We start from the raw sequence: 23784 nt of genomic DNA, 5'->3' as shown, positions 1-23784 counted from the left end.
TCTGTCCATTTCAATTCAATTCAATCCATTTCCAATCAGGTTGCACAGGTAGTCCAGCTCCTCCAGGATGGCACATCCATGCATGCCGTAGCAAGGTTTGCTCTGTCTCTGAGCACAGTCTTAGGAGCATGGAAGAGATACCAGGAGACTGGGTGTTACACAAGGAGACCTGGACAGGGCTGTAGAAGGGCATCAACCTAGCAGCAGGACCGGTATCTGCTCCTTTGTGTGAGGAGTTACAGGAGGAGCACTGCCAGAGCCCTACAAAATGACCTTCAGCAGGCTACTGGTGTGCATGTTTCTGACCAAACTGTAAGAAACAGACTCCATGAGTGTGGCATGGGGGCCCGCTGTCCTCTAGTGGGACCTGTGCTCACAGCCAAGTACCATGCAGCTCAATTGGCATTTACCAGAGAATTTCAGAATAGGCAGGTGCACCATTGGTGCCCCGTTCTCTTTACAGATGAGAGCAGGTTCACACTGAGCACATGTGACAGGCATAAGAGAAACTGGAGCCATCATGGTGAACATTATGCTGCCTGTGACATCATCCAACATGACTGGTTTGGTGGTGACTCAGTGATGTTCTGGGGAGAGGGTTGCACAGACCTCCATGTCACAGCCAACGGTACCCTGACTACTGTTTGGTGCCGGGATGAAATCCTTAGAGCGACTGTCAGAGCTTACGCTGGTTCACTGAACCAGCACGTGAGACCAAAACCAGACCAAAACCATCTTTTGTGCCAGGCTGTAAAAATGTTTATTTCTGCTGTAAGGTTAGGTATTTTAACATGGGAGGGTATGGGGACTGACTGGCCTTTTGGGGCAAGCCTCAACTGCAGTTCCTCATAGAGGAAGGTCCTCCCAGATGAACTGCAGTTTTTGGCACTTCCATGTTCTCTTCATTTGTCAGCCCCAGAGGTTGCCGCTTGCGTCAAATTGTATGATTCTCCTGCCTTCGTGAGGTGAATGACAAAGAATGCAAAGTGACCTTACCTGATTAATCAATATTGTGCTTATCATATAGTATACTTAAAGGCGCTGTATGTAAGAATGTGGCCAAAACGGTTACTGCACTCAAATTCAAAATACTGCCGCGAGTCGTGTCCGCCCCCCCTCCCCTACAGATTCGAGGTTGCTGGACAGCGGCACGCTGGAGACTGATTTGTTTGCCCATGGGCGGCTGCCGTGGCAGGGCTGCGTCGCCGCGTCCTTGATCTTCGGTTTTCCAGCGGACCATTCAAGCAAGTCCGGCTTCTCTGCTGCTAACGCTGCTGCCGGGATACAGCTGAGGAGACTGCTGCTAATGCTATGTACTGGGACACTGCTAATGCTGCTTGCCGTGCTGCTGTAGCTCAGTCGTAACTGTAACTGATGCTGAGACTGACTGTGTGACTGGTAGACGGCGGTGGGTGGTGCAACAGGCCAAAACACAAATTCAAAACATAAACATGATTTGCGGACCGTAAAATCTTTTTTTAAATGCGAATATTCTGGCTGTACTATTGTTGTCAGTGAGATCAGTATGTTATATGAACATTATTCCTTAGTCTCTGTGACATATTAGGAGGATTTTATGACTATTTGCTTGAGATTTCTTACATATAGCTCCTTTAAAAAGACAAGCTGAGGGCTGTTCAAAATCGGTCTGCAGGCCACAATTGGCCCCTGGGCCGGACTTAGGACATGACTGAATTATTGCCACATGTTATGGTGCCCCATGTGAGGCTCATTATTGGCATCATACTTTGGTACCTTGTATTATCCTCATTTTGACTACACAGCAACAGCATTTCTGTTAGACTAAAGAAACAGTAAAATATGATCTGACTCTGTTGTTGTTGTACTGATGGAATTAGTGCTATGGAAATGTAGATCATACTGAAAATATAAAGATGACAGATAAACATGTAGGATGTACTGTGCTTGCATTAACAAAGGAACAGTAGAATAAAAAACAGGTCACGCTCCTTCTGCAGTTGAGGTGAACAAACCACTTTTTGAAAATGTACTGTATAATTTATCAAGCTGTATTCGAAATTGCTAACTTGTAGTAGTATTACAGGAGAGCCGTTACCTTTCTTTCCTATTTCACACCTCCACATTTAGCTTCCTCATGAATATTCACATGCTGTCATGCATTTTGAAGGCAGTACGTAAGTTAATTCATTTCAGTATTCACCATCAAAGTGGTCATCTAAAATTGCATAGCCTCCGGCATTATCATTTACACAGGAGATGGCGTCAACTGTTAAGTGGTAGTAACAAATTCTTAAAACCTATAATAAACAATCAACCAATCAATAAATCAGTCAATCATGTATTTGTCACATAAACTCCAGAGAAATGTGATCCTGTCAGCTCCTTCAACCTATGCATTGCAATTTAGTCCTGTTTTGCCTCTTTTTACATTGTAGGCTGTTGCTTTATAAAAATTTCCAGACTGGCTGCAGTGTAAGTTTATGGCATCCTGGATGCTTCTGGCATTATAGCGCTCTCTAGTATGAGAGGCCCTTTTGGACATAATTCATACTTGGTTTCACATGTAGCATCATACTCTCATACATACACCATTATACTCTTACACAAACACTACTATACTCTCTTTTATTTATCATCATGTTTTCTTTTATTTACTGTCATACTCTGAAGGCAAAAACACACCGGCGGCGTACGACGCGTGTCAAAACAGCCGCCCCCATTATTTTCTATTTACAAACCCACACGCGTCGATGTGCCGCGCCGCGGCACTTGGCGCTATTGTCCTATTTTTACGCCCTTGAAAAAGCGCTATTTTGTACTTCCCAGCCTAGCGGACTAGAGTGTGCAATAGAAATCCGGTTGACGCTCCTCTCTGCTCAGCAGCCTGTGTGGACAGTCAGAGGCCAACAGCTTCACTGAGTCGCTCAAGGTCCGCCATCTTCTCATATTATGATTGGGAAGGCGGGCCTTCTTCTCGCTTCATCAAAAATAACCAATCAGGAACTGAGAATTCAGTCTTATTTCCGTTTCAATCAAACTCCCTTCCGTTTCAATCAAACTCTCTCACACAAACAACTATCCTCATTCACATACCCTGTCATTCTGTCGTACATTCACTGTCATTTTGTTCCTTACACATGATTATTTGCATTCACATGTACAACTAATTTCTCTTACATATGCTATTATTCTGTTTCAAATATAATATTATTCTCTCGTACATATATTAGAGCTTTGGTTTACATGTACTGTTACTTTCATGTACATACTATCATACTTACATACATATAATATTATCCTCTGTTACACTAAGAGTATGACAGTAAATAAAAGAAAACATGATGCTAAATATAAGAGGGTATAGTAGTGTTTGTGTAAGTACAGTGGTGTATGTATAAGAGTATGATTGTGCAAGTAAGAGTATAGTAGTGTTTGTGTGAGAGTATAGTGGTGTATGTATAAGAGTATGATTGTGCATGTAAGGGGGTATAGTAGTGTTTGTGTAAGTACAGTGGTGTATGTATAAGAGTATGATTGTGCATGTAAGAGGGTATAGTAGTGTTTGTGTAAGAGTATAGTGGTGTATGTATAAGAGTATGATTGTGCATGTAAGAGGGTATAGTAGTGTTTGTGTAAGAGTATAGTGGTGTATGTATAAGAGTATGATTGTGCATGTAAGAGGGTATAGTAGTGTTTGTGTAAGAGTATAGTGGTGTATGTATAAGAGTATGATTGTACATGTAAGAGGGTATAGTAGTGTTTGTGTAAGAGTATAGTGGTGTATGTATAAGAGTATGATTGTGCATGTAAGAGGGTATAGTAGTGTTTGTGTAAGAGTATAGTGGTGTATGTATAAGAGTATGATTGTGCATGTAAGAGGGTATAGTAGTGTTTGTGTAAGAGTATAGTGGTGTATGTATAAGAGTATGATTGTGCATGTAAGAGGGTATAGTAGTGTTTGTGTAAGAGTATAGTGGTGTATGTATAAGAGTATGATTGTGCATGTATGAGAGTATAGTAGTGTTTGTGTAAGAGTATAGTGGTGTATGTATAAGAGTATGATTGTGCATGTATGAGGGTACAGTAGTGTTTGTGTAAGAGTATAGTGGTGTATGTATAAGAGTATGATTGTGCATGTAAGAGGGTATAGTAGTGTTTGTGTAAGAGTATAGTGGTGTATGTATAAGAGTATGATTGTGCATGTATGAGGGTATAGTAGTGTTTGTGTAAGAGTATAGTGGTGTATGTATAAGAGTATGATTGTGCATGTAAGAGGGTATAGTAGTGTTTGTGTAAGAGTATAGTGGTGTGAGTATAAGTGTATGATTGTGCATATAAGAGAGTATAGATTCAAGATTCAAGATTCATTTATTTAGTCCCGAAGGAAATTTGTGTGACATGCACAGGCTGCTACCTAGGACATAACACATAACATAAACAAGAAACACAAGTGCTAACATTGCAGACATAAAGACATAAAGTGCGGTCGTAAAGTGCATACCTAAAGTCCATACCCACATACTCCATCCAGACATACAATCATAAAGTGCATACCTAAGTGCATACATACATACATACATACATACAGTACAGGCCAAAATGTTTGGACACACCTTCTCATTCAATGCGTTTTCTTTATTTTCATGACTATTTACATTGTAGATTCTCACTGAAGGCATCAAAACTATGAATGAACACATGTGGAGTTATGTACTTAACAAAAAAAGGTGAAATAACTGAAAACATGTTTTATATTCTAGTTTCTTCAAAATAGCCACCCTTTGCTCTGATTACTGCTTTGCACACTCTTGGCATTCTCTCCATGAGCTTCAAGAGGTAGTCACCTGAAATGGTTTCCACTTCACAGGTGTGCCTTATCAGGGTTAATTAGTGGAATTTCTTGCTTTATCAATGGGGTTGGGACCATCAGTTGTGTTGTGCAGAAGTCAGGTTAATACACAGCCGACAGCCCTATTAGACAACTGTTAAAATTCATATTATGGCAAGAACCAATCAGCTAACTAAAGAAAAACGAGTGGCCATCATTACTTTAAGAAATGAAGGTCAGTCAGTCCGGAAAATTGCAAAAACTTTAAATGTGTCCCCAAGTGGAGTCGCAAAAACCATCAAGCGCTACAACGAAACTGGCACACATGAGGACCGACCCAGGAAAGGAAGACCAAGAGTCACCTCTGCTTCTGAGGATAAGTTCATCCGAGTCACCAGCCTCAGAAATCGCAAGTTAACAGCAGCTCAGATCAGAGACCAGATGAATGCCACACAGAGTTCTAGCAGCAGACCCATCTCTAGAACAACTGTTAAGAGGAGACTGCGCGAATCAGGCCTTCATGGTCAAATAGCTGCTAGGAAACCACTGCTAAGGAGAGGCAACAAGCAGAAGAGATTTGTTTGGGCCAAGAAACACAAGGAATGGACATCAGACCAGTGGAAATCTGTGCTTTGGTCTGATGAGTCCAAATTTGAGATCTTTGGTTCCAACCGCCGTGTCTTTGTGAGACGCAGAAAAGGTGAACGGATGGATTCCACATGCCTGGTTCCCACTGTGAAGCATGGAGGAGGAGGTGTGATGGTGTGGGGGTGTTTTGCTGGTGACACTGTTGGGGATTTATTCAAAATTGAAGGCACACTGAACCAGCATGGCTACCACAGCATCCTGCAGCGACATGCCATCCCATCCGGTTTGCGTTTAGTTGGACGATCATTTATTTTTCAACAGGACAATGACCCCAAACACACCTCCAGGCTGTGTAAGGGCTATTTGACCAAGAAGGAGAGTGATGGAGTGCTGCGGCAGATGACCTGGCCTCCACAGTCACCAGACCTGAACCCAATCGAGATGGTTTGAGATGAGCTGGACCGCAGAGTGAAGGCAAAGGGGCCAACAAGTGCTAAACACCTCTGGGAACTCCTTCAAGACTGTTGGAAAACCATTTCAGGTGACTACCTCTTGAAGCTCATGGAGAGAATGCCAAGAGTGTGCAAAGCAGTAATCAGAGCAAAGGGTGGCTATTTTGAAGAAACTAGAAAACATGTTTTCAGTTATTTCACCTTTTTTTGTTAAGTACATAACTCCACATGTGTTCATTCATAGTTTTGATGCCTTCAGTGAGAATCTACAATGTAAATAGTCATGAAAATAAAGAGAACGCATTGAATGAGAAGGTGTGTCCAAACTTTTGGCCTGTACTGTACATTACCGGCCTGTGTTCAACAGGGTAATGGATAGTGGAATGAATGAAAATTTATACCTATTCAAAAACCTTTTTTTATTTTTTACTGGGATTCTGTAACGTCTGCCAGAGGGTAACAGTTCGTATTCTGAATTTAACACATGAGAGGGGTCCTCAATTATTTTCCTGGCTTGTCTGAGTACAGTGTCTTCAAATATTGCTTGGATTGTGGGGTGCTCCCTCACCCCCATCACTTTCAGTGTACTGAGAGCTAGTCTGTTGATTTGGGACTTTAATTTCACAGTTAAATTTCCAAACCAAACAGAAATTGCATAGCGAAATATACTCTCAATCACAGCACGATAGAAAAGCAACATCACCTTCTGTTGGACACCAAACACCCTAAGCCTACGTAGAAAGTGAAGTCGCTACTGGATCCTAGTACACACACTGTTCACATGGACATTCCAGGACAAACTGCTGTCAATATGCACACCCAAATATTTGTATGAATCAACCTGAGCAATATTGACATTATGAATGAGTAATGGAGTATGGTCCCCCACATGACCAGGGTCAAAGACCATTTCTTCTGTTTTTTTGTGTTAACAGTGAGGTGGTGGTCCTCACACCACTGTACAAAGTTGTTTACCTCCTGCTTGTACACAGAGGTGTTTATTTCTGTATCCAGTAAACACAGGATGGCAGTGTCATCTGAAAATTTAATGAAAGAAACACTAGGGTGACTGCTGATACAGTCATTTGTGTATACCGTAAATAAAGGGGGAGAACTCACACACCCTTGAGGAACTCCTGTATTAATTGTTTTTGACTGGGATGTTGTCTGGTTCACTCTGACCTGTTGGGTCCTATTGGTTAAAAAAGAGTGATACCATCTGATGATATAAGGGTTAACAGACATCTGTTGAAGTTTACTAAGAAGGATGTGTGGCTGCACTGTGTTAAAGGCGGAACTGAAGTCAACAAACAGTAATCTGGCATAGGCCTTGGGATTTTCAAGATGTTGCAAAATTGAGTGTGTTATAGTAAGAATTGCGTCATCAGTGCCACGGTTGTATCTATAGGCAAACTGATATGGATCTAACTGTCCGTGTAAGTTTGACTTCAGCTTCCCCACCATCAACTTCTCTAAGCACTTGACTACAATGGAAGTCAAAGCTACAGGTCTGAAGTCATTATTTTCTTGAGGGACAGCTTTTTTGGGAAGAGGAATGATAGTCGCCTTCTTCCATAGAGATGGAACTGTGTGCGAGTCCACTGACCTTTGGTAGACAGGGGCCCAAGCTGTTGTGAGTTCCTCCGCACATGTTTTTAAAAGGAAAGAAGAAATACCATCTGGGCCTGCCGCCTTGTTTGTTTCCAATCTTTTAAATAGGTTTGTAACTTCAGTGTGGTCTATGTCTATTTTTGGGACATCACCCCCAAATGATATGGTGCTAATGACATTATTACATTCAGAAGAATGGTCCTGTGTGTCAAACCTGAGATAAAAGTTATTTAATTCATTTGCCATAGAACTGTCATCTGTTGAGTGCAATGGTTTCCTGGTAGGGATCATATTTGTAATAGATTTCATGGTGTCCCACATTTTTTTTGTGTTCTTTGCATTAAAGTCCTTTTCAATGGATTCCTTGTATTGTCGCTTTGCTGCGTTGAGTTTCTGGTTCAGTTCCTTTTGCACTAGTATAGTAGTGTTTGTGTAAGAGTATAGTGGTGTATGTAAAAGTGTATAATTGTGCATGTAAGAGAGTATAGTAGTGTTTGTGTAAGAGTATAGTGGTGTATGTATAAGAGTATGATTGTGCATGTAAGAGGGTATAGTACTGTTTGTGTAAGAGTATAGTGGTGTATGTATAAGAGTATGATTGTGCATGTAAGAGAGTATAGTGGTGTATGTATAAGAGTATGATTGTGCATGTAAGAGAGTATAGTAGTGTTTGTGTAAGAGTATAGTGGTGTATGTATAAGAGTATGATTGTGCATGTAAGAGGGTATAGTAGTGTTTGTGTAAGAGTATAGTGGTGTATGTATAAGAGTATGATTGTGCATGTAAGAGAGTATAGTAGTGTTTGTGTAAGAGTATAGTGGTGTATGTATAAGAGTATGATTGTGCATGTAAGAGAGTATAGTAGTGTTTGTGTAAGAGTATAGTGGTGTATGTGTAAGAGTATAGTGGTGTATGTATAAGAGTATGATTGTGCATGTAAGAGGGTATAGTAGTGTTTGTGTAAGAGTATAGTGGTGTATGTATAAGAGTATGATTGTGCATGTAAGAGGGTATAGTAGTGTTTGTGTAAGAGTACAGTGGTGTATGTATAAGAGTATGATTGTGCATGTAAGAGAGTATAGTAGTGTTTGTGTAAGAGTATAGTGGTGTATGTATAAGAGTATGATTGTGCATGTAAGAGAGTATAGTAGTGTTTGTGTGAGAGTATAGTGGTGTATGTATAAGAGTATGATTGTGCATGTAAGAGGGTATAGTAGTGTTTGTGTAAGAGTATAGTGGTGTATGTATGAGAGTATGATTGTGCATGTAAGAGGGTATAGTAGTGTTTGTGTAAGAGTATAGTGGTGTATGTATAAGAGTATGATTGTGCATGTAAGAGAGTATAGTAGTGTTTGTGTAAGAGTATAGTGGTGTATGTATAAGAATATGATTGTGCATGTAAGAGGGTATAGTAGTGTTTGTGTAAGAGTATAGTGGTGTATGTATGAGAGTATGATTGTGCATGTAAGAGGGTATAGTAGTGTTTGTGTGAGAGTATAGTGGTGTATGTATGAGAGTATGATGTTACATGTGAAACAAAGTATGAATTATGTCTCAAAGGGCCTCTCATACTATAATGAGAAGTCAACCAGCAATTTTCAATGAGAACACCTAATTATTAAAACCTATTACAGCCTGAACACCCTTATCTGTGTGCTGTGCTGATTATCTGCTGTATAATAGCTGGGACAGCTTAGTGGTACAGATTTAGATGAGCTGATTAAAGAGAACAGGGGACGTGGATATCGAGCTTACATACTGGCAGGTAGATACCGCGGAAGATGATTCTAGCTCTTTATATGAGCTCAAGCTTTGGCTTGCTTTAATCAGAACAAGTCATACAACAATAACTTTTCACCTAGAGTACATTGATCATGATGGAAATATGCAATGAATGTGATACATGGTTGTAGGTGAGATGAAAAAACACTAATGATGTTTGTGGATGCTTAGCGAGTCTTGCTGGAGTCATTAGTATGGCAGTAAATTGTCCTAATTAGGCAATTATTCCTCCAGCAACATCAATCACTGAGCAATTAAAATCAAAGGATAAGGCACGCTCAGCATTTGTCATGCGACTGTTAACATGAACGAGCAATAAGCTCATCGCAAAAGCAATGAAGGAAGTTTAATTTTATAGTAGTAGGATAGTAACCTAGACAAAAAAAATCACTTCTTAACACTCTTGTTATGACTGATAATTTTCTGTGCATTGGACAGTGATAGTAATGCCAACCATTAGTTGCACTGACCGTCAGCTTCAGTTAAAATGCATTATAATACATAACGACATATTCTATGTGGTACGTTTTGACATCATAAAATAACATGACTTTTACGACAGAAAGATGCTCAGCATCTTGACACCCTGCTGGTTTTTGTAGAATCGTGTCAATACATAGTGCTACCATTGCAAAGAATTAAAAAAAATAGTCTGCCCTCATGAAAAATGCTTTTCTTTTCATCAAGTTGAGGCTAAGCATTCACTGCAGCTGCACTTATTGTTGTTCTTCCGTGCTGGTAGGCATTCTTCTTCTTTGTTTGGTATTTAATGGCCAGTGTTGGGCTTGTTACTCTAAAATGTCACATATATTACTCATTACTCCTTTCTAAAGTAATAACATAACTTTACTTATTACTCCTTGCCGATAGTAATTCGTTACACTATTCGTTAAATTGCTTTTCTGTTACACCCCATCTCCCGTTGTGGTAAAGCAACATTTCATCCACCACATATCCAGCCACAAGCTTTATTACTTGTTTGAAGCTGCAGCTGTCCACGATTAAAATCCAGTTTTGGTGTTTGATCTCTGCGGCTGAGAAGGGATCACCTTTGGTTTGGTGTATTACCTGAAGCTTCACATTGTTGTGCTGTTGTTCGTAATAGGTGTTTCCAGAGTTGGGTATAACACATTACAGAGTAACGCGTTAGAGTACTTTGATTACTTTTTACAGTAACGAGTAACCTAATGCGTTAGTTTGCTGTTTGAGTAATCAAATACTTAAGTACATTTTCAAACAAGACATCAGTTACTTCCGTTACTTTTAGAACGCTGGTCCTTCAGCTCCAAAACAGCAACGGTTGTCGTTTGGTTCTAATAACGGAGATAACGTTAAACCTATCAGTCTGAAAGAAGCCATGGAGCTTGTGGCTCGCTACGTGGTCGGAGAAATGCTGCCGTTGTCTACGGTGGAGTCTAAATAGGTGGAGGAGGACTCGCTGACAGACATATGTCAGACTCAGGGCTTGCATTATGCCTGGTACACGCTACACGCTGGAACTCACCAGTTATCCCCGGTCGTCTTTCACGGTGTGTGTGATGTCATCAGGTTATTCTTGTCCTGTTTTTATCATTTTGACTATTATTTGAGTCACTGCCAGAACTGTGTCTGTTCATGTGCCAGCCGACATGTTGTTGTAGTCACCTAAAAGCGTCAGCAGATGGCAGAATAAAAGTCTATTTAGAAAATGGAGGGATTCTCTCAGCCGAGGTTATAAGGGGCTTTTAATTTGAAACAAGTGTTGAGTTTGAAATGACGGTGCAATATGTTAACTTTATAAAGACAACGGAACGGATAAAAAGTAAATATATAAACACACAGAGGGATTAATAAATAATGTAGTTTGTTTCAAATGAAGCTGGGAGCCTCTGCAGTTGTGGTGAGTAAAAGCCCTGCCGCTATTTATTTTTATTTATTTATTTAATATACTTTATTAATCCCCCTGAGGGGAAATTCAATTTTTTCACTCTTTTTTGTCATTAACACACAGGTCTGAAAGACACACACATGCACAAACAGGACCTATACATGCACAAAGTGGAGAGATGTCAGAGTGAGGGGGCTGCCTTGGTGAGGCGCCCCGAGCAGTTGGGGGGTTTGGGGCCTTGCTCAAGGGCACCTTGGCAGTGCCCAAGAGGTGAACTGGCACCTCTCCAGCCACCAGTCCACGCTCCATATTTGGTCCAGACAGGGACTTGAACCAGCAACCCTCTGGTTCCCAACCCAAGTCCCTATGGACTGAGCTACTGCCGCCCCTATTTGTTAATATTATTACTTTATGTCTGACCGTGAGGATGTACCATTGTTTGCTAGCTTGATGCTAATGACAGTAACGTTAACTCAGCGGGTTGACAAAGTGCCTCTGCTGTTTCACACCATCATTTCTGCCTTTTACTCTGTGTGGTAACATCCCCAGAGGAAATATTAAAAATGCTGGGGTGTTGTTGTCATACAGTTGTCTACAGCAGCAGATCGTTCTGTGTTTCTACTGGTCAGAGTGACGGCTGTGATGGGAGAATTGGATCTCAGTGAAGGGCAAGTGGTCCATAACTTTAATTTTGGAGACAAAAAAATGTAGGCTTAGCGCCCTGTGGTCCATTGCCCAATAGGAAATGTAGAATACTCAAAAGTACTTTAAAAGTGCTTGAGTTACTTTTCTCAAGGAGTAACGTTTGAAGTACTTTTAAAGTAATTGAGTTACTTTACTCAGGGAGTAACGCAGTAAAGTAACTGTTTACTTTTTAAAAAGTAATGCAGTAAAGTACTTTGATTACTTTTAAAATAACCCTTACCCAACACTGGGTGTTTCAGACCAGAGGTCTGAGGAGGAATTTTTCGCAGTGGAAATACTTTTATTATGACTTCCTGCAGCAACAGTATTCTTGTCATCTTTCCACCTGACAGAATTTAAGTATGCAAATATTTTCCAGCCACTTAAGGGTTAAGCGTTTCCATCTCCCAAACTAGTGTGCTGCTTTGTGCCATGCCTGTGTAACACGACTATCATAAAAATGAGTCATGAGATATTGTATTTCAAGTCAAAAGTGAAGTGATAACAAAAGTAACTTAACAAGTTGTTTGGATTTGGGGTAACTGTAATATTATCACTGAAATTTTATTCGTAATTAGTTACACAACTCATTACTAGAGAAAGTAATATTATTACTGTAATGTGTTACTGGACAACACTGTTAATGGCGGACCAGGGCACTTGTAGGCAAATATGCTGCTCTGTCAAGTCCAAAAGAACTGCATCCCTAGTACCTACAGTAGTGGGAAAAACAAGTATTGTCACGTTTTCAGAATTCTGACATCGACTTGGTAATGAAGTCCCGGCTCTCGTGACATCCTTCATATGTGCATGACGCACCACTAATAAGTATGTCCCACATAGCTCACACTTGACAATGCACTTCCTTGGGTCCTCAGCAATACACCAACCAATTGTGAAGTCTATCGGATGAACAGTTGTCAAGAAACTTGAAAGACAGACACAGACAGAATGAAACTCCTTCCATTTTAGTTAAATTTGGAATGTGTAACAACTAGGATGACTAAACGAATGGATATCGTAGCTGCCTTGATAATCTATAGATTATTACAGTCTGATTATTCAATGTTTTACCACATTTGAAAAGTTCAAATTTCAAATATAAAGTGAAAACCCCAGTCTTAACACCCACAAAAGACAGTCTATTCAGACCACCATCTACAGTGTCTGCAATTTCAAGAGACAAGGGAGCTTTTTATACCTGTAGCACCTCTCCACCACATTGTGTCTCAGTTTAGAGGAGACACTGCTTTGTTTGGTAGCAGACTTGGCAGGATGAGGAATAATTTGTTTTGAGGTGCTGAGCATGGTGATCAAAACTGAGCCAACGTGAGAGGCATACAGACTGAATCTCCTGGGACTGGCGGCACAGTGTGCACTGAGCTATAAAAACACATTCAGATGTGACAGGGGAGACATGTTGAGTAGTGTCAGGTGGGAACAAAACTGCAACAATTTTGTAACTTGGCTAAGAGTTTTCAATGGAATACAGAAACATCTATTCATTTGTCATTAAATGCAGAATACTGTAGATTCACGAATAGGAACCAAGGCCTTTAGTCACCTCAACTGTGGTTACCTTAATATATTCAGTATTGTGTACATCCCTCATTTTATTTGCTGACTTTTAATTTAAAGTACACACAGAATATATTAAGTTTCCTTGACAGCAGCTTTAAAGTAATTGCAAAGTAGAATTACCACCTCGCAGTTGTATGCCTCAGCAAACCAGTCAAGCCACACTTACAGTTTACATCCATGTCTGTAAAATCTTGGATACTTCACAGCCATCAATACAATACAATACAATCAATACAATCAGCACAGGTTTAAGATGCACACCCAAGATTTTGTATCCAATTTAGTATCCAACCAAAAGATGACCTTTGATGTTTTTTGGATTTAAAGTGTCATCACTTCATTTTATCCTATGATTCTACAGTTACAGCCAAAAACATGGTTTGCAAGGTCACAGTGACCTTGACCTTTGAGCACCAAGTTCTAATCAGTTCATTCTTGAGAAGTGAACGTTTTTATCTGGCCTTTATAAAAAATTGACTGAATTTGTTTGTGCTGACCATTGCTATTAATTGTGAATAGGCTATTATTTGAATTTAAGCTTTTATTTACATTATGTTTTGTGCAGAAAATGTGCAATGTACAAGTACACTTAGACAAAATATTGGCCTAACAAATAAATGAGACCCACTTAATATTTTGAATAAGTATATATCATAACAAACATATAATAAAATAACATGCTGCACAGGAAGAAAATATTAGGGAGCTGGACTGAGCAGAGAGTTATCATAAAAGTGCTACATTTCCAGGGCAATACATGAACCTTCTTAGCTTCTCATACTTTATTCTGACTTGGGATTTCCAAAATCAATATTTGTCTTTTAAAGCGCACATGTTACTTCAGCTCAGTCCTGATTTATGAGCCAAACACACTGTGGAGAGGGATCAGACAGACAATCAGACAGATGAGACCTCTAAGGGGGCAGGTTTGAAGAGTTGAAGGGAATATGCTGTACGGTAATGCCTAATGGTCTTAAAGTGGGACCTGGACATAAGTGGGATCACTTAAACCTTTGTTTGAACTCCAGCAGCTGGAGTCTGTGTGCTCATCAGCTGTTTCAACCCACTGTCTCTGCTGACTGAGTCCTCTGCCTACCAGTCATAACCTCTTTTCCTTAATGAGATCTGGAGAAAATCCACAACTGTTAAGCAGTCAGATTTTCCATTAGGAGATGACAAACCTGATTCATTTCATACAGACAATGCTTTTGGAAAGATAAATCAACAACTGCTTCTGGACATGAGTGAAAAGCCTACACTGAAAGCTCAGGTAGTAACTGATGCATCAGTACTACTTCCAAATGGTCCTCCAGGAAATCGAAAGAAGTCATGTATCGATGAAGACAGCTAGACATGTGACAACCATCTAACCAGCCTGCAGATTCCTGGATCCACATGTAGGCTGGGAAGATGCCTGCTCACAGAGCCAGCAGCTGCCTGCAGCTTTTCCATCCCATGCAGTGACAATACAACATAGACTGCCAGTTCATTGTTCAACTGAGCTCCCAGCTGGATGGATGATAACAAGAGTCCAACTTTTGAGAAAGTAATGAGCACAAAACAGGCCCAGTACCACATGTCAAACTGTGCCCACAACTGTTTATTTTTAATTTGGAGAGTGCTATCAGCTAAAATATGGATGATTGGCAAAGTTGGACTTGCTGACCAGGATCCAGGACACTGGAATAACAATAAGGTATAACTTGGGGACACGAAATGAAGTTTTTGCACACCAGTAAGTCAGACTTGATGACGATCTCAGAACCAATGCATCATTCAGTAAGTGGGTAGAAGTGAGTGACAATATGCAGGATTTGATTTTTTCATATGTACCATTTCAAAACATTCATTATGTAAGACAATACATTCATATTGGTTCCTTCGATGTGAATCATAGTGGAAATGTTAGTTTGAAAAGCTTAGCCCCTTAAATTCAAGATCACAGTCAAGCTTTTAATGAAGCTGACATGTCATGACAGTCAAGCACCGCTTGGGGGGGGGGGGGGGGGGGGGGCACATGTGTGGGACCATTCTCATCTGGTCACTCTAGCGGTGCAGCAACTGGAATATTCCGTTTACAAGTTAACTGACATATTCCCGTGTTTCAGCGTTATCCAGAAAAGACCCCGGGCTACTGGCCTACCAGAAACGCTCTTATTTAATGCAACACTCAAACTGCGGGGGGCAGCGATACGCCTATAGGCGTCTAGGCTGCTGGAAACAACAAAGAAGAAGAAGAAGAAGAAGAAGAAGCCGAAGCAGAAGTGTTTACAATTAACAGAAGCTGTAGTGTTTGTTTCCGACATACCCGTGTTGTCCTACCTGCGTTTTTGCACCACAACTTTACAACACTCCTGCTGATCCATTTTGTCCTCTACAGTGAAAGACGAGAGTGAGAAGAAAAGGCGAACAAGTGTATGGACCGTTCAGAGGATGAATCTATAAACTTTGGTGATCCTCTGACATTTTTTATCTAGCACCACCATTTAATTTCATTACAAAATCAAAAATCTAAAGGCATTTAAGGTAAAACTGAGTTGCAAGTATTTTTTTATTTTCACAAGGTAAGTTAAGGTAAGGTAAAACTTTAATGTCCCCGTAGGGCAATTTGGTTTGCAGTCAGTGAAGGGAGACATAACAATACAATATGACAATACTGCTCACATACAGAACACCAAGACCACACACAGGACAAAAAACAACAACATGACCTGGCATCTAACCATTAAGGGCAACTATTGCAGATGGGACAAAGGAATATCTGTATTAATGCTCTATCTATAGGTAGAGCATTTTGGAAGGATAAACCTCCTCCCTCAAGGTAGCAGCTGAAACTCAGCATGTAAAGGATGCAAAGGGTCGGACACAATGGACTGAGCCCTTGACATGAGCCTCTCCTCATAAAGCTGTGTAAGATTTTATATTAAGATTTTATAGTAACCCCAGAGATCTTAGAACACAGCTTGACCATCTTTTCCAATTTGTTCTTATTTTTCAGACTGAGATGGCCGGACCAACAAATGATATTAAAACAAAGTCAAGTCAAGGCTTAAGTCCTCAAATTAATGACCTGCATCAAAATTAGTACAGCAAGGCTTATGACTGCACAAACACCTAATTTGTTTTGTTTCCTTAACAAAGTTTTGGTAATCATTATCCTGTGAAATTTGTTATTTTTGCAGCCTGGCTGACAGAACAACTAAAATCACAGTCACTGTAACTTCAACACAGCATGATAGAAAACCTACACTGTGAGCCATATTTGCCTGAATGAGAGTTATTGTTGCTACAAACTAAAATGCAAAAAAATAAAGGGCCAATTAAAAGTAAAATTTGATTCCACCCTCTTTGATTCTACCCAAAAAAAAAAAAAAAATTTCTATGACTTACTGTCAAGTTTACAAAGTTAACTTCAAAATACCTACATGTCATTTATGCTTTCAACATACTGAAAGTAGTCACTGTGTTAAAAGTAGGAAAGAGAGTGAGAGGAGAGCCTGCAGCGTGACTCACCTTTCAATTAGTGTCTTCACTTCCACTCACTCTTTTCCTCCATATTCCTCTCTAATTAACTGACATGTCTAATGAGTGGGAGCAACCAGGCGAGATATGGACAAAATATTTGCCTCAGCACAACAACAACAATAACAAAAGAAAAGCCTTTACAGTTGGCAATACTTTCTTTTAGGAGAAAATTGCTATTTCACAGGGGTTAGGTCAGGAATGATCACTGATTACTTATTCCTGACTTTTATTCCTGTCAACCTTGAGACTGCTCTGATGTTATCATTTGAAACATGTCTTTTAGCCGATAGGTGTTCCAGACAGCCAAGGTTGAACTAAAGAACTGCTTTATATTATGGGGTTACTGTTTTATATTAATGGAAAGAAATAAAGTGTATTGAACTCCTAAAATGTAATGCATACAAAGATAATATGATGCACAAATAGGAGGCAGCTCCCTGCTTTATTACTTAACAAGACAAGAAATGCTGAGAAGTGACAACAACATACAAGCTCCCCAGGTTACCCAAGCCAAAAACTGTTCTAGACACCAACCAGGACCATATGTTGCTTTGTGGATAAAATCCCAGCCATGATGTCCTGGCTGTTCTGTGGCCTCATACTGAAGGAGATGGCCATGGAATTAAAAAAACAAATTACCGAATAATTGGTAATGAAAGGAGACTGCCTACAGGATTAGTGCTAGTATTTGGACATTATATGTTTTAATGTCTGTTTTTCATCTTGTCTGTACTTCTAATTGTAAATCTAACATTGCTGCTTTTACTGTCCTGTATGCACATAGCCTGGCTCCAGACCACTGAATTAATACTAACATTTCCAATTATTTTCTTCGATTCAATAGGTTTCTTGCTGTGTTCACTCATTGTTGCTTACCCAACTGGAAAACAACCAAGCCAAAGAGCCTTGTAGGGATTAAGAATGGGGACGTGATCAGAACAAAAATCCATTCCACACAAAAATGACTAAAGGCATGGATGAGACTGACATATCTGTACAGGTTGTTAACTTAGAAAAATGAGAAGGCTAAGAGTAAACACGCATCTAAGAACCATTAAGACCTGTACCAAATGTTATAACAATTCATCGACTAAATAATTACATATTTCACTACTTGGAAACTATGACCTGTTGGTGGCAGCAGATGAAAATTCTGTCTAAAGCCTCAATAATCTAACCAATAGTTGTCAAGATATTTAACTTTAGGTGGTGCTAAAGGAGCACTACAGTCAATAGGATACATCCTGAGGAGATCATCAGTTTCTGGACCAAATTTCATGGAATGGATGATCCAACCAACCTTGCCATTGAACAAACTAAATTTAATCGACACACATGACGATGTTAACTGAAGCAATGTTCGTGCTGTGTCTGTGTCAACTTTCAGTGATAATATCACAGTCACCCCAAAAAACAAATAACTTCTTACAAACTTTTGTTGTCACCCCCCTTTTGAGTTGAATCCAACAATGAATCACATCCAGAATTCATTTCCATAACTATTGTGCATGCACGTCACAAAGCAGAGAGCTAGCCTGCATGATGGAAACACTTACATTAAGTGGCTGGAAATATTTCAGTTGGTTTGATTTTGTTGGGAGGAAAGATGACAAGAACATTGTTGTTTCACATAGTGGTACTGAGACTCTTTCCTACGGGAAAATGGGAAAAACATGACCCTGTACCGCCTGAAACACATACTATTACTGACAACACACCCCACCAAAGGTGCGCACTCCTAGGCCATGGAGGATGTCTGCAGCCTGACACTGACTAAACAACCAAAACTGGATTTTTATGGTGGACAGCTGCAGGCTACAAGCAACAAAGAACTAATGAAGCTTGTGGCTGGATATGTTGTGGATGAAATATCACGTATCTCCACGACTGACTCTCCGTCTTTCAGATAGATCAAAGCTATTTAGCCTAGCAGCTCTTACTGGAGATTACACTGATATTCACACAGAGGCACATGTGATTTCGGAATTTTGGGGGAAAAGGATGCAAATCACCAATTTTGTGAAGTGTAACAGAAAAGTGACATGACGAGTACTGTAACAAAGTACTGTTGTCAGAGAAAAATAAGTAAAGTAATAATTTTACATTTGAAATATTACATTTGAAAAGAGTAACACGTAATGAATTACATTTTTTTAATAACGAGCCCAACATGGCTCAGTAGCAGGTGACTCAAGGTTGGTCCTACCAGACCAGCAGCAAAGCTGTGTTTTATTACTTATGGAAAACTTTTAATTTGTCACAGAAGAATGTGTTGTATTTTTGCATCTCACTTTAATTTATCATTTGAAATAGATCTTTATATTTGTCTTCACATAAGACAAAGACGGGATCAGTACATACTGCTGTATTTTAGGTTGAATATGGTTTAAATAATCTTTTCTTCAATATACAATGAATGCTTATCTGACTATGTAATCTGCATATGAGAACTGTGGTACACAAAGACACCACCATGCTAGCATACTGTATGCATGTAAGCCTGCAATCTATATAGCATTAAATAATACCATGGGCAAAAAAAATCTTAGACAGCATTGTGGTTGTGCTTCTGCATCTAAACTTGTCATGTCTTGTCACTCTAATACACCACCTACACTATCAAATATCACGGAAACTACAGCAACCTGATATTATCATCAAGTCTCATTAAAAGTGTTAATCGCTGGAAAGACAGTCTTACATTTATGTTCTAAAAGCAAAAAGAAAATACGGCCTGCCTGGACGACAGATGTCACTATGCAACCAGCGAGCTCTTGCTTATGCTCTTTGGAGACACAACTGTGTTTTTTAATAAGCAACAGAAAGTTTTGGCACAAGGCAGTAACAGCCCCCGGAACAGCTTAAAGAGAATCATGGCTTTTTTCTTTTAATTTCCTGTCCCGTCAAATTCCTCCTGCCAAGCCTTCTCATCAGCCTAAATGGAGCTAACCCTCACAGTGCTTTGAGAGGAGACTCACTGGATCAGCCAAGTGAGCTATCCCATTACTGCTCTGACGTCTCTGGAGTAAAGGAGCGTCTCCAAACAAGCTCATAGCTGTTGAGAAAAGCAGCCTGGCTTGTCTTACAATACTTAGCAATTTTGGCTTAGGTTTCAAAGTTATAGTGATGGGAAAGAACAGCTGTGACAAAATATACCTAGTTCTGCTCTATCATGTGGTACGTTGGATAATAGCTGTGTGGAGCAGAAACTCCTCGCATTGCAATCAGGTAACCTCACTTTCACCTGAGGGTAACGGGTTCATACACTGGATGCTGAATCCTCTTTATAGCTGCTGCAATAATACATTTGTCTTTAAGTCTGTCAACTATTGAACTCTGGTAGTGCCTATGTGTGTACATTATTCCGTTTTTGAGATATACTCATTTTTATGAGCAGAGTGAAAAGGCCTTGTGATAGATTCAGCATTCATTCCTCTGGATGTGCCGCCCATTTTTGCGCTGTTTTGTACAACACATAACATATTACAATGATGTTAAGTGTACGAGGTATTAACACGGAAAACAGAAGCCATAGTTTTCTCCTGTAAAAAGAAAGAATGTTCTAGTTATTATATTGTTTTGTTTTGTTTTTTAAATTTTAGTTCAATATATACAGGATCATGCAAACAACAATCTCCTGCAGCCATCACAGGGAAATTCCCAAGGAACATTTTAGCATAATTATGGCAAAATACTACTTCTGCACTGCACGTAAGGTAAGGTAAGCTAACAATGTGATGACAGGGAAGACAGAAGCCTTAGTATTCTGCTGCAAAAAGATGAATGTTCTAAATAATATGGTTTTTATTTTAGATCAATATATTACAGGATTATGTAAACAACAAAATTCCGCAGCCATTACAGGAAAATTCCTAAGGTAAATTTCAGTATAATCACAGCAAAATACTATGTTTGCACTGCAGTTAAGTAAAGTAACATAAGGTAATGGCATGACAATGGGGAAGACCGAAGCTTTAGCTTTCTGCTGCAAAAAGAACTGATGCTCTAGCTAATATACTTTTCATTTCAGATCGATGTATGTCCATAATTATGCAAAAAGCAACCTCCTTCTACCATTATGGGGAAATACCAGCGTAATTATGGTAAAATACCATGTAGGGTAAGCTGAAGTATGGTCATGGCATGATGACGGGGAAAATAGAAGCCTTAGCTTTCTGCTGCAAAAACAATGAATGCTCAAGCTATTATGGTTGTTATTTCAGATCTATTCAAACAGGATAATCCAAACAATGATCTCTTGTGGTTGTCTGTGGAAGGTCTGTTTTTAAAGGGTTAAAGGTCTAATGTGTAGGATTTGGTGTCATCTAGAGGCTGCAACCAACTGAGAAATCTCCCATGTGCCAGCTATGTAAGATATCTACAGTGGCTGCTACAAAAAATGCTATTGGGCCGATCTAGACCCAGTGTCTTGTTTGTCCTGGGGCACTTTAGAAATAACAGGATGGACTCCATGGAAGTGACACATTTTAATGATTATACACTACTAAAAACATTGTTATGAATCTTATATTACATTTCTATACCCCTAAAGCCTAAGCAATGGACCTTTAAAGCAGATATAATGGTTGATGCAGTCCCTTCAGACATTCTGCTCTGAATGAATCTAATCAAAATCTCTGGACAAAAGGTTAAAATTAAAATTATTTTTTTTTAAAGAAATCAATCATACTATAGATATTTGGTGCTTGTTTTGACTTTGTATTTATTTGGTTAGAAATTGCCATTTCCCATTGGAAGAAATTCAAATTGTAGTACTACCAACTGCAGATACTGATATTGTAATTTGATTACACTTACAACTAAATCACAATAATATATTGGTACAATATCTGTGTACATCAATTTTAACAGTCTAACAGGGAGATTTTAGCACAGGTTTGACTAGCTAGAAGGGGCACGTTGTCCCCTGTTGAGACAATCTTTCGTCGCTGTAGGTTTTGACAGTCTGGACGTTTGCCATCACCACACTTGGACTACTTAGCCTATTTAGGGTCGCAGAGTGGGCTGGAGCTGATCCCAGCTGACGCTGGACAAGAGGCAGGTTACAGCCTGGACAGGTCGCCAGACTATCACAGTGCTGACACACAGAGACGGAGAACCACTCACGCTCATATTCACACCTAGGGGAAATTTAGAGTTACCAATCAACCTAACCGGCATTTCTTGGGAATGTGGGAGGAAGATGGGGAAGATGGATGATATAATCATGACCCTTACAGTTGCAATCAAAATTATTCAACCCCCATTGCATATTAGGCCTATTGGCAAAATATATAATTTCTCTGCTGTTTGCAATAAACAAATTACACAAGAACTGTTTAAGTAGTTCAATGAAACTAATATTACAAGGGTTTTGATCCAAATTCAACACAAAATGCTACTTTTAATGACTACTGCAGTCTCAAAATTATTCAACCCCTTCATGACAAGCATCTTCAGTACTTAGTAGAACACCCTTTTGCTGTTATGACCTGCTGCAAACGTGATGCATAGCCAGACACCAGCTTCAGACAGCGTTCCTGAGGAATCTTAGCCCATTCCTCATGGGCAATGGCCTCCAGTTCAGTAATATTCTTGGGTGTGCGTTTTGCAACCACATTCTTCAAATCCCACTAGAGATTTTCAATGGGGTTCAAGTCAGGTGACTGTGACGGCCACTCTAGAATCTTCCATTTCTTCTTCTGAAACCAAGCCTTGGTGGACTTTGAGGTATGCTTGGGATCATTGTCCTTTTGGAAGGTCCAATGACGCCCAAGCTTCAGCTTCCTCACAGACGACATGACGTTTTTACCTAAGATTTCCTGATACTTGACTGAATCCATCGTGCCCTCCACACGCTGCAGGTTTCCAGTGCCAGAGGCAGCAAAGCAGCCCCAGAGCATCACTGAGCCACCGCCATGCTTCACTGTAGGCAGGGTGTTCTTTTTAGCATATGCTTCATTCTTCTTCCTCCAGACATACCATACTGTTCCATAGGCCCGAAAAGTTCCAGTTTTGTTTCATCACTCCACAGAACAGAATTCCAAAACTTCCGTGGCTTATTTATATGGTTTTGAGCACATTGGAGCCAACTTTTCTTGTGCTTTTGGGTCAGTAGTGGTGTACGTCTTGGAGTCCGGGCATAGAGCCCTTCAGTGTTTAGTATGCGCCTTATTATGCAAACTGAAACCTCAGTGCCTGCTGCCACCAAGTCTTGCTGCAGGTGTTTTGCAGTCACTCGAGGGTTTTTGACCACTTGCCTTCTCAGGAATCTGGTGGCAGCCGCTGGTAGTTTCCTCTTTCTGCCACGTCCAGGTAGTGTAGCCACTGTTCCTTTAACTTTGAACTTGCGAACTATGTTTCCAGCTGTATCTCTAGGAACATTCAGAGCTTTTTCTATCTTTTTGTATCCTTTTCCTTGTTTGTGCAAGGCAATGATTTCTTCTCTGAACTTTTTGGACAATTCTTTTGACTTAGCCATATTTCTAACATGCAATCAAACGTCACTCTCAACAAACCCCTAGCCAGTTGAGGTATTTATGTGTTCTATCTCAAGCACACCTGAACTAATGAAGCCCTTGATTAGTTGCACCAGGTGTGCTTGAAACAGGGGGTTGAATAATTTTGAGACTGCAGTAGTGATTAAAAGTAGCATTTTGCATTGAATTTGGATAAAACCCATGGTAATACTAGTTTTATTAAACTATTTCAACTGTTCTTGTCTACTTTGTTTATTGCAAACAGCTGAAAAATTGTACATTTTGCCAATAAGCCTAATATGCAATGGGGGTTGAATAATTTTGATTGCAACTGTATGTCACGATACAATATTACTGCAATTTTAAATGTGTTACGATATGCTGAGTATCGTGATAACATATATT

At 39.8% G+C, this 23784-nt stretch overlaps 1 protein-coding gene across 1 annotated transcript in view; it reads right to left on the bottom strand.

Moving 5' to 3' along the window:
- ttc27 (tetratricopeptide repeat domain 27) overlaps positions 1-23784 on the bottom strand; it is a 122425-nt gene that overhangs the window by 37901 nt on the left and 60740 nt on the right. The window lies entirely within an intron of this gene.

The sequence above is a fragment of the Epinephelus lanceolatus genome, chromosome 17, assembly GCF_041903045.1.
Source record: "Epinephelus lanceolatus isolate andai-2023 chromosome 17, ASM4190304v1, whole genome shotgun sequence".
NCBI classification, from domain to species: domain Eukaryota; kingdom Metazoa; phylum Chordata; class Actinopteri; order Perciformes; family Serranidae; genus Epinephelus; species Epinephelus lanceolatus.
Note: the sequence above shows the minus strand (reverse complement) of the source record. Positions and strands in the feature narration are given on the sequence as shown.